Below are 12,313 nucleotides of genomic sequence, written 5' to 3'. Positions count from 1 at the left end.
AATCATTTTTATTTTCTTGCTTTATTAATTTTGGTGTGCTCTTTCTTTTTCCTTTTTCTACTTCCACTAGATTAACCCATTGTTCTTTTATAATTTTTTGAGTTAGACTCTTATTTCAATTATTTCAGAATTTTTAATTTTAAATATACATCACTGGTGGTGTGCAAAAAAGCTGGGAAATGCCTGTACTTTAAAAACTATGCACTACTTACTTACTTGCTAAAATGTCTTAGGAAGGAATATAATAGCAATCACATCAAACTTAATAGTTCATGGGTGGTAATATTTATGATAAGGGAAGTAGTAAATGAAAAGAAAATGTTCAATCAATTTGCAAAGAATTTGTGATTCAAGACATCTCCTGAAAACAAACAAATAAAGGCAATCAATTTTTAAAAAATAAGAATCATACATGAATAATAAGTTGGCTATTATTCTGGGTTTGATTAAAAGGACTAAATTCTCTAATTTTCAGATGCAAGAGTTTACAGATGTACATTGGACAAAGGTTGCTAATCATGTTCTTCAAATCTCTGTGATATTACTTTTTTGTCTGCTTGACCTATGCATTTTGAGAAAGGTGTTTTAAAATGCATTTGTCAATACTTCTTCCTGGTGCTGGCAACAGTCACATTATACATCTCCAGTATAAATCATCAGGTGCAATTCAGCTCAACATCACTATATATTACTCATGAATTATTCCTCTAGTCATTAAAGAATGACTAGCTCCAAAAATGTCTTTTCTTTAAATCTTTTTTAGCTGGTATTTATATGTCCACTCAGGCTTTCTCTTAGTTATTATTTGCTTAGCATGTATTTTTCCACCCCTTTGTTTTCAACCTTGATCTGTCATTACTTCTCTTTCCATCATCACAGGCCATTCCTTTCCTGGTTCACTCGTCACCACCAAGGTCTTTCATAGTCTTGGTTTCTGCAAAGTTAGTGTGTTCACCTGACACATGCATCCAAGTATCCAGATTGAAACTAGAAGCTTTAAGAGATGTTTGCTCATGGAATCAAGTTAGAGTCCCCCATCTGCACCTAGAGATAGGGGATTGAACAGCAGGAGCTTTGCAGGCATCTGCCAGCCTAGAGAATCTACATACAGCTAGTGCTCAGTGGCCACACCAGACCCAGGAAGATCCTGCTCTAAAGCATTGGCACACACAGTTCTTCTGCCTCCTGATATTTATAGCTCCATGTAGGTGGAGATGATGTTCCTTGGAACAGAAAGAGAAGGTCTCAGCCCCAGGATTCACTGTAAACCACTGTGTGACTGATGAAGTTCCTTCCTTCAGAGGATGCTGTCACCAGGTCTCTGTGCCTGGCCACAGCGATGGGATGAAGGCAGAGCATCTGACGACAAGCCCTGCTCAAGCTGGAGATCCACTTGTAAAACAACCTAAGACATCTGCTTCCACACATTGCTTGTCATGAAACGAATAGGGAGAAATGATTTTTTTTCATTTTTTCCAAAACATCCAGGCAACTGTGAGGGTCTTGAGGCTCCTGAAAACCCTACCTGTCTCAAGGCCCCCAAAGAAAATAAGCCCACATTCCACAAAGTAAGAAATGTGTGTCTGGAGGAATAAAGGTGGGTCGTACCTGGCCTTCAGTGGGAGGAGGGAACCGTGGCTCAGCTCCAGGGGAGGAGCTTCACCACTCAGGGCCTGGGAGTCTGGGGAAGTATTAGTTTCCAGGTGTGAGTTTCAGGGGAAAATGACCACAGGAAAACATTCCTAGGGAATGGTAGACACCACAGTTCTAGTACTAGATTGACCATTTCTTTTATTTGGGCCTCAGTTTATTTATTTGTAAAACCAGAAGGGTACAAGATCAAAATTTTCCAAACTCCATTTATTTAGTGTCATGTTGACACTTTCTAGACATTTCCACATACCAACTTCAAGATATTGACATTCCTCTTTAAATTCATTAACTTTGTTTTCCTTACTACTTGCTCTGTTTTAATAAACATCATTTGTAGACTAATGGGTTTGCTATAATAGTTGTGGATTTTTTTCTAAGACACATGTAACTGAATATATAAGAAATACTCATTTTTGAAGTCAATATAGCCCCTGAAATCTCCATCAGGAATAGATAAATGATATATTGGAATTATGATATATTGGAATATATTAATGATGATATATTGGAAATTTTTAGATAATCTGAAAATTTCTGTCCAATTCCAAAGAATCTATGTTTCCATAAAATATGACCCATGTCCCCACAGCTCCAGAGAAATCAGGCAAGAGGACAGGAGAAGCATCCAGTGGTGAGCCCCAGAATCTACATGGTTCTTTGCTACTCCAGTTCATTTTTGTTGGTTTGTTTCCTAGGAACTCTGTGAGAAGTCTCCACGTGATTGAGAGCACAGTCCGAGAGAGTCCAGATCATGCCTGTAGTTCCAAACCAGATTTACTTATGGTGCATCCAAACAAGGCATAAACCCATAACCCACATAGGAACTGGAGATTCGGAAAGTCCAATTTGGTAAACATATAGGTCTGGAGAGGACATTCATCACTACCCAGTTGTGCACATTGCTTGTCCCCCTCCTCCAAGTGATACTAAGATTTACTTGGTGTTGACATTCAACTAACTTAAAGCTTGCACCTTACTGTTCCTTCATGCAATAGAAATGTCATCATTATCTTTAGAGAAAGGCTCTGTGGACCTTTCAGTAACTGGTCATTTTCAGAGTTGGGAACATGTGTGTTCTCACTGTACTACTATGCAACAAGGCTTTCTAGTGACAGTGATAAATGACTCAGAGAGAGAATTCAGAAAGCTTATGATAATATCTATAAGTTAACTGTGACATAGATCCATTTGGTAGTTGTTCTTGATTTGAGGTCTTCCTATAGAATTTTGTCCAGTGTGGACCCACTGGACTACAATTAGTTAAAGGCCATTGAAGACCTTATATCTGGCACAGAAAAAAAAAAAAAAAAAAAAAAAAAAAAGAGTGACCTAGAATTAGGATGTCTGCATTAGAATTAAAATTTGGGCTCTGTGTGACTCTGGAAATGTCACTTATCTTCATGGTCTAAAAACAGGAATAATCTAGACTTTACTAATTTCCTAGGCATGTTGGTATTTTGTGTTATTGTCTGCTCATTAAATCCTGCTTGAGCATAGGCCCATGATTTTGAGACCTGACACAGAGGAGACCAGAGGCCTGTAGAACCTGGAAGTCCAGGGTAACAGTAGCGAGGGTATTAGTAATGCGAGACCAACTCTTTGAGGCATTGTCAGGCTGTGCAAACTGGTTGGAGGGACACAGCTAATCACAATGTCAGGACAGAGCCCAAGTCTGTCTCTTCTAAATAGGGCAACGATAATGTATATTCCAAACTGGGGCACTTGGAGAGTGAAAGCAGACACTGGGCCATTGTATAAACCAGGCCTGTCTCACCCATAAGTTGAAGAAATAGTTGAAGGTATTTTCCCTTCATATCTATGTAAAGTTTGGTAGAAATGTAAGAAAATCCATGCTGGGTTAGCCTTGTGTCCTGCAGAAATGAAAGACTAGAAACCCTGAGTATATAGTGATCTGCTGCCTTTAACTCCTCAGTATTCTACCTAAGACCTTACAACATGCCATCTAACTCAAAGGTCCTAGGAAACAAGAAAAGACTCTTAAAGCCTCAGCCTCAGGTCCTGACTGTCTCCAGTGCTGGTGTCCGAGTCCTTTGAATGAGTGAGCTATAAATGACCCACAATGGAGCCACTTCCCCAAAGGCTTAATTCATGAAGACCCAGATTTGCAAGTTTTTGCCAATCATGAGGACAGAGATGCCCCCAATACCAGTTGGCTCCAGTTCAGGGTTGAAGTCCAGCTTTGAGGCCCAAGCACTCCTAAGGAGAGCAAAGCAGTTCTGAGTCATCCATGAGGTGCTGATTTCAGGCTGAGCCTGAGGGAGACCACAGAGGACGTCTCCTTGCAAGACCCTCCCAACTCACAGTGACTTCCAGAAACCTCAGGAAGTGTGGGCCCAGGACACTGTTATCAGTTCACCAAATCCAGCTCTTTTTTCCTTCCCGTCATTTATTTCATTTCCAATCTCGTTTGTAGTTCAGTGGAGTCATGTGACAAGAATGTGGTCAACGCTAATTTGCATCCCCTCTAGAACTAGCTCTTAAAATTTTTCTAGATATTCCCATCCTCCTTCTCCCTCCTTCCATTACCTTCCAGCCGCTGGCAGTGGGGGACCACGGGGCTAGGGAATGGCAGCATCGGCTTCCCTGAATGACTCGATGGAACAAAGCCTCCTTGTGCCCTCCTTTTTCACCAACTCACATTCAATTGAACCAGCGCTTTATTGTGTGCTATGGTTTGAGTGTGGTTTACTTTTTTCATTATGATTCACCAACAATCCATATATTAAAAATTTGGTCCCCAGGATGGTGGAATTTAGAGTTTTGTGAACTTTAAGAGGTGGAGCCTCGTGGATGGTCCTTAGGTCATTTAGTGTGCCCTTGAAAGGGATTATGGGACCCTGGTCTGTCCTCTCGCTCACTCTGCTGTGGTTCAGTTGTGACCAACCATGTTGTGCTATTGGTCATTGCACTTATCAGAGGCCAAACAAAAAAGGCTACTTGATCTAGGACTGTGAACCTCCAATACTGTGAACAAAATGAACATTTTCTCTTTGTAAGTTACCAGCCTCAGTTATTTCATCGTAGTAATGCAAATCTACTGAACACATTGTGTTAAGCTACTGAGCAATATCTTGGGTCGTTTGGTACAATCTCTCCTGACCAGTATACAATGCTAAATTTTTCAGATTAGCTGGAACCAAAGCAGTAAAGAGGAAATCCCAATGTCGAATGAAAACAGTACAGGGATTGCTCATAATTATGGATTCCAGATCCTCTGTGTCCTCGTGAGCTGGAACCACAAGGGGTAAGGGGACTTTTGACCTGTTTTCACACCCAGGCCTGCTCGAAGTATTTAGATTCAAACCTGCCTGCACTCCCAGTTTTCCATTTCCTCAAGTGAACTGAATTGATGCCTCTCAAACCACAGAGTCCAGGCTGAGAGAGGTCCTCATCAGTTACTCATCCCTAGCCCAGCTGTGGTGCTGCTGGCAAACTTTCCCCATAACACTCCCTAAAACATTTTCAACGTCCAGTTAACACATCTCACCATTTCCTAACTCTTCCAGTAAGGAAGTGCTTCCACTTGTCTGACCTAAATTTCTCTTCTGATGAAAGAAGCTCTTTCACTCCTGTCTGTTCTCAGGGAGGATGCACTCACCCGCTCAGCTCTGGACATTTGCTGTCACCCCCACCCCTCTCCCCGGGTGGCAGTATCCCTGCATGCCCTGTTTCTAGGTCATGTCTTCCCCTCACCCACTGCCTACCTGGGCAAGGAGCAGTTGCCACCCTTTGGAGCAGGCACAGGGGGAGCCAGGCAGGCAGGCTCCAAGCTTTCAGCTACAGCCTTTCCTTGGACATTGCTTCGCTGGTCCAGATGGTGAGCCGGGTAAACAAGAAGTCCCTGTTCTCCATCAGCATGTCAGGGAGCGCCTCGCTCCCGGGCATCTGCCGAGCTGGGGGTATGATCTCTGTTTACAGTTTGGCCCTCCTCGGCGTGCCAGAAATGTACCCTGGAGTAAACACTCACTGCACTTCCTTCAGGGAGAATGAATGCATGCACAGGGCAGTAAGCACCTTGCTCCTAGTGGCATGGGGACAATGAAAATGTCACTCTGCTTCCCTAACCCCAGCCCATCTGCAGGGAGACACCCAACTGATTCACCTGCCAATTTTTCTGAATCTGTATTCAACTGTTCATCTACTCATCCCCCTTGGTTCTGCCACTTACTAGCTGTGTGACGATAAGCAAATCACTTAACCTCTCTGAGTATCCATTTTCTCAAGTGAATTATGGAATAATACCACAAGATTCTCCCCTTATCACTAGGACTTGAAAAATACATGTGAAAAATCTCATCCTGAGGGACTTAGAGCATTAATTCTCCTTTTCCCTGGTCCACCCCAGTGCAATCCCCTGATATCTGTTGTCCTAACAAGAGGTAGTAAGGACCCTATGTCAGTCTCTTGCTTCAACGTCAGGTCTGCTTTGAGCAGATTCTCTGCTGGCTGGTGGTGAGAACCTCCCTCCTACCCAAGTGTCCTGCATGTCTCATCTGTTTGCTCTTGAAACTCCAGTGACAGCTCACTTATGATCACCTGCCTGCTCTGCCTCTGACTTCTGACCTCTGACCTCTGCTTCTCCACTACTGGTCTCTCTCTCACGTCAGTACTTACCTGGGCACACTGCTGTTCCATCGCCCAAAATCTCCATATCTGGCCTCCCAATTGATGTCAGTGAATGATTGAATTCATGGCCGAATGAAAGAACAAATGAATATAAATACTATGAAAACTCAAAAATGATCTATAACCTTCTAGCAGACTGGCCAACCTTGAATCCTCAGACTTCATCCATCACTGTAGGGGATTTGTACTCACTATTAAAAATACTCTATGACATTATTTTTCTAGTTCTAGTAGGAGGTTGTGGCTGACACATATGTCTTAAAAGTCAGAGGAAAATTTTGCTACCACTTGTCTTCTGAAGAGGGACCAGGCAAAGACCAAATTTTGCTATCCTACACAGAGCTTCCATAAAGAAGAGGCCAGTTCCCATACCTCATGCGACTCCTGAGTCCCCAGGGTGCTGGCTATGGCCTCAGCAATTTCCTTTGCCCCTTTTTGAGGGTTGCCCAGAATCTCCTTCTGCATCTGCAGGAAAACAGATCCGAGTCACCAGCAGGTTGCAAGCAGAGGTGTGTTGGAGCCAGCCTGTGCTGGTTTGCTAGAACTAATTGTTAAACTTTCAGGAATTCTGCAACCCAATTGACATCATGTTGGTATCTAGAAATAGGCCACAGTGGGAGTACTTACCATGGGGATTTGCAAATGTTTCAAATCAGGCCTTTTTCCTCCCTGAGAGGGTTGACTGTTAAACATTTACAGATATTCACTTGTTACACAGGTATGTGTCCTCACCTCTGAGTGCTTTGGAAAGTCAAAAGAGTTTGATACCTCTACATAAGCCTCAGCTTCCTCCATGTAGACAGAGGGATTCTCCACCGCCTCTGAGCTTATAGATGGCCTCAGTGGTCCAGGTGGGTAGAAGAGAGGGCCTTCCCAGTGACAAGACATGAAGGAATAAGGATTGAACCTCCCCATCCAAATCTTAAGCCCTGCAGTCGCTCCTAAACTACAAATTTTCTCTTGCTGTTTCTCAGCTCGCAAACCTTTGGTGGGTCCAGGCACAGTGGCGCATGACTGTAATCCCAGTGGCTTAGGAGGCTGAGGCAAGAGGATTGAGGGTTCAAAGCCAGTCTCAGCAAAAGCGAGGTGCTAAGCAACTCAGTAAGACTCTGTCTCTACATAAAATACAAAATAGGACTGGGGATGTGACTCAGTAGCTAAGTGCCCCTGAGTTCAATCCCTGGTACCCAAAAAAAAAAAAAAAAAAAAAAAAACTTTGGTGGTCCCCTATCACAGCCAAGATACAGACACACCCTAACCTCCTTCATTACCTTACTCAATCTCCCTCTCCAGTTTCCTCTCCTTCTGATCCTTCCAATACCATCTCATCCCCAGTCACAGATGAAGACTGGTTTTCAAACATACTATTAAGAATAGCTCTGGTTATTGCCTGCTCACTATCCATGCCCTTTTCAATGGGGGAGACCAGCTTAACTTTTCAAGCTCATTTTCTGGAATAAAGATCTGGAATGCCCGAAGGTCAACCAGAAATTTAAAACATGGTAGAAGGTATTGCTGCAGGCCTGGGGCTCTGGAGACAGACCTCCTGCATGTGAGGCTCAGTTCTACCACTTACCTGCTATGTGACCTCAAGAGAGACTTAACCTCTCTGAACCTCTGCTTTCTTATCTGAAGAATGGAAACACAAGTAAGGCCTACTTTATGGGGTTGCTATGAAGATGAAATGAGTTACTGCATGTCAAGGGTTCAGCACAGTATGGGGTACAGAGTTAGCATTCAGTAAATGTGAGCTGATCTTATCATCATCATCACTAATTCCCAGCCTCCAGTCACCATCATCACAATTATTATTCTGAGAAGCACAGAGAAGTCTTTGCTCATGCAAACCTTTGCATTCTTCTGTCTTAGAAATCTCTTCAGACCAAGAAAGTTTCTGGAAAGAAGTCAGTGCCATCTGCCCTCATCCCCCAATGAAGGTAAGGACAGACTCTGAAGTCTCCTGGAGCCCCATTAACAGTTCTGACTTTCCAAATGCCTTATAAAAGTCCCACACTGTAAGCAGATAAATGAACAAATAGCCAAGTAAGAACATTACTTTTGAAACAAAGGTAGAAGGACTATTCTACAAATGAGACTTGATCCAGAGCTCTTCCACCTTGCACAGCTAAGTGTAAGTTCAGTCCAAGTTCTTTGCTGAAGGCATTTCCTTCTGGAAGATGCATTTTTCCAAACTGGAAGCCCAGGTGACCGGGGCCATTCCTCCCCAGACCTTGCCAGGACAGCAGAAGTGCCCTGAAGATGGGGTGGATCATACCAGGAGATTTAAAAAAGCAAACGTGTTGTGAACATTAGAAAATGTTCTCCACATTCTAATGCACTGCTATGGCAGCTCCAGTGAACCCCGATGGCCTGGCACATGGCATTCAAACGCCCCAGCTTACCAGCTCCCTCCCCAGTATGACTCATCTCAAAGAATCAGTTTGAGATTCCAGACGGGGTTCACCACAAAGCCAGACTCATCTGCACATATCTGAAGGAGCATGTCAGAAGGGAGACCCTAGCAGGGTAGGTGGCTGGTATGAGTACTGACACCTGCTGGAATGGGTGGATTGCAGACTGGACACACCTGGAGCAGTAAGATTGGGGAGGAGGGACTCAGAGTCTCATCTGGCCCTGCTGCATAACTCAGAGCTGGGGTGGCCTGTCCTGGACCCTCACTCACTCCTACTTGGTGGGAAGTGTGAGAGGGAGTGGAACTGAGAGGTGGGAAGGAGCTGGCGAGGACTGCTTTCCATTCAGGGGTGCCAGTGGAATGTTTTAAAGCAAGGAAGAGAGAGATGTTCACCAGCAACTGAAGCAGGATCCAGGAGGAGAACCTTGTGATTGGTGTACCAGAGACACCAGAGGACAATAATAATCAACTGAGCACTAGCTGCCAGGATGAATTTGGGGGGACACATGAGGTGCTTTGGGGATGCTCAGGACGATGTGGGAGAGCAGAGGCTTTTGGTGGAGCAGAGGCTTCTCTGGAACATAGCTTGACTCTACTTGCAAGTTGATGAGTACCCAGGTTGGTACCCAGTCCTGGAAAGAGAGGACTGAGCTGAATTCCACAGTAAGCCAGCATCCAAATCCTGCTCCACCACTAACTAACAGTGGCTGTCGGCCTGAGGGTGCACCCTGAGTTCTCTGAGTCTCCATTTTCTCACCTACAATTGTACTCACTTCTAGGGTAGCTGGATTAGCATGTGCCAAGGACTTGGGGAAGCATCAAGCCTATGGTTAGGGCTCTGCCACCCTACCAGCATGGTCCCAAGGTGGAAAAAAGAGCATGAACAGCCCTGAGCCTGCCTTGGACCGAAATTATTCAGGTGTGAATTTCAGTATCCCTCAATCCATCGTCACCTTATTAATTGAGAGACAATGGGCAATGTACTTTCTTTCTCTGTGCTTCTGTTCTCCTACAAGTGAGAATAAAGCCAATAACTCTCCCTTAGGGTGGTTGCAGGGATTCAGCAGCCCACATAATGGGCTTCTGTCTGATTCTTTGGAAGCACATACTAGGTGAAAGTACTTAACAGCTTTTATGTAGCACCTGACTGGTCTTGTTGGACACCATACCACCCCCTGCCAGCACCCACCCAGGTGAAAATGCTGAGCCTCTCTTCTGTGTTCTGTTCATGATGACCTCCCAATAGAATACTCGCCTTCTCTCTTTCATCTTTCTAGACCTACTTCAAGTCACACTTCTCCAGAACAGTGATGTCTTGTGTCTCTGACCCCCGACTCAATGTGCTTCCACTCTCCTGATCATATGGGTATTCTCTGACCCACACACCTGTCACTAAGGACCTACCCAGCACTGGACCCCATAAAGATATGGGGAGTAAGGTCATAACCAGAAAAGGTCCTTGTCCTCAAAGCTCAGGTTGTGAGGAGAGGAAGGAGCATGTTCATCTGAGTTGACTCAGCAAGGACAGGCCTGAGCTCAGAGGTCCAGGGAACATGGAGAAGGAAACCTCAGTAGGGGAAGATTCCAGGGAATGAGACCTGTGCTGGGTTCTGAGGAGGAGATGCCAGCCAAGGGAGAGCTGGGAGAAGGGTACTTCCAACTGTGATCATTTCCTAAGATTCATGGAGACAACCAGACTGAGGGCTCCAAACAACAGAAATTTGTTCTCTCACATCTCTGGTAGACCAGAAGTCCAAAATCAAGGCATCAGCAGGGAATGCTCCCTACAAAGGCTCACAGGGAAGATGTTCCCTTGTTGCTGCCAGCTCTGGTGGCCCAGGTGTCCACAGCTTGTGACCCCAATCTTCTCTGACTCCACAAGGCTTTCTCCTCTCATCTCCCCTCTCTGCATCTCTGATGAGGATATTTGTCACCAGATGATGCAGGACAATTTCATCTCAGGATTATTAACTAAATGACATCTGCAAAGACCCTGTATCCACATGAAGTCATACTCATAGTTCCAGGGATCAGGATGGGGTGGTCACAATTCAACCTACTTCACAGAGGAACCAGCGTGAACAAAGGATGGTGGTCCCAGGATCTGTTTGCCAACCTCCTACAGACCCTCTGGGCCTCAGAAGCCAAGACTCCAACACTTGCCTTGTGTTGGACTTGGCCTTGGACGAGGCCTAGCTTGACGATGGGGCCTTCCCACCTCCCAGCATCCTTAGCTCTCCTGCTTGCCCGGCCACCCTGGTCTGTCCTGTCCCTGTTTTACCATCTCCACCATCTTCACTATCTCCACACATTACTTGCAGCACACACACCTGGAGGAGGATGAGGGAGAAGGTGGTGGGGCCAGGCCAAGCCAGGAGAGCCCCCAGGAGCAGGCCTTGAGTGCCTCTTCTTCCAAAGAGTGACTGGGCCCTTGAGGTTATTCCAGCCCTTTGCCTGGCTCCAGCCAGGCTGGCACATGTTCCTTTCCTCCCTTAGACCTGGGCTCAGAGGCCCCTCCTGGAAGCCAGCCCTGATTAGCCCACCTGGCCAGGAGTGGGCGTTTGCAATCAGGGAGTTGGTTTCCGATTCCAGCTCTGCCACTCACCTGCAGAGAGACTTCAGACCCACCGGCACTTGAATTATCTAGACTCTAGACCTCCATTTCCTTCATGATAAAACAGAGTAGCCCTAACCTGTTTGTTGCACCAACATCTGTTTTTTTATATTGGTTCTTTTTAGTTATACTTGATGGTGGAATCCATTTTGACATGATTACAAAAGCATGGAATACATCTCGTTCTAATTCAAACCCCACTACCTCTCCTTCCCCTTTCCTCTCCCACCCCCTGCTCCTTTTCCTCTTTTGATCCTCCTGCCATTTACCCATAGTTTTGTTTTTAATTAATTTCTTGTGGCTGTACACAATGGTGAGATTCACTGTGGTGTATTCATATATGTACACAGGAAAATTATGTCAGATTCATTCCACTGTCTCTCCTTTTCCCACCCCCCTTCCTTTCCTTCATTCCCCTTTGTCTAATCTTAATGGACTTCTAGTCTATGCCCTCTGCCACACACACCTTTATTGTGGGTTAACTTCTACATACCAGAGGAAACATTTGACCTTTGGTTTTTTGGGATCGGCTTATTTCACTTAGCAGGATTGTCTGGTCAGAGTGTCCTAGAGGTGGGAGTTCAGAAAAGGGCAGTGCTGGGAAACAGGAAAAGAAGGTAAGGTGAGAATGTTCAGGGTCTGGGCAGATCATTGTGGGGGGCATGAGAGTGGAGCTGTGAATGCTTCTTGGAATGCACAGAGCTCTTCCCCACCATCCTGGCCTGTCCACAGTGCCATGTCTGTTCCCTTGCCAGAGTAGCACCCCAGCTGCACTGGTCTGAGGGGTTCTGATGGTCTGCTTGTGACTGGTATTCAAGACTCCCTCCCTCACCTCTTCCTTCTTCCTCGCTGGAGACCAGCAGGGGAACTGGAGGGACAGAACACCAACACCCCTCAGTCATTTTCAGGGCAGAAGCAGGCCATGGACCCAGAGGAACTAGGTCCTGTGGAGAGAGAGAAAGAAGGGGGACAGGAGTCTAACTTGT

The 12,313-nt window shown here is 45.2% G+C and overlaps 1 protein-coding gene across 1 annotated transcript in view; it reads right to left on the bottom strand.

Annotated features, from left to right (window-relative positions):
- Positions 1–6,721: 6,721 nt before the first annotated feature.
- Kcna6 (potassium voltage-gated channel subfamily A member 6) overlaps positions 6,722–12,313 on the bottom strand; it is a 52,514-nt gene continuing 46,922 nt past the window's right edge. The window contains exon 2 of the mRNA XM_047551240.1: positions 6,722–6,765. The gene's annotated coding sequence lies outside the window, so the exon portion shown is untranslated. The remainder of the gene's footprint in view (positions 6,766–12,313) is intronic.

Source organism: Sciurus carolinensis, chromosome 4 (assembly GCF_902686445.1).
Source record: "Sciurus carolinensis chromosome 4, mSciCar1.2, whole genome shotgun sequence".
Taxonomy (NCBI): domain Eukaryota; kingdom Metazoa; phylum Chordata; class Mammalia; order Rodentia; family Sciuridae; genus Sciurus; species Sciurus carolinensis.
This window is presented reverse-complemented; position numbering and strand designations above follow the sequence as displayed.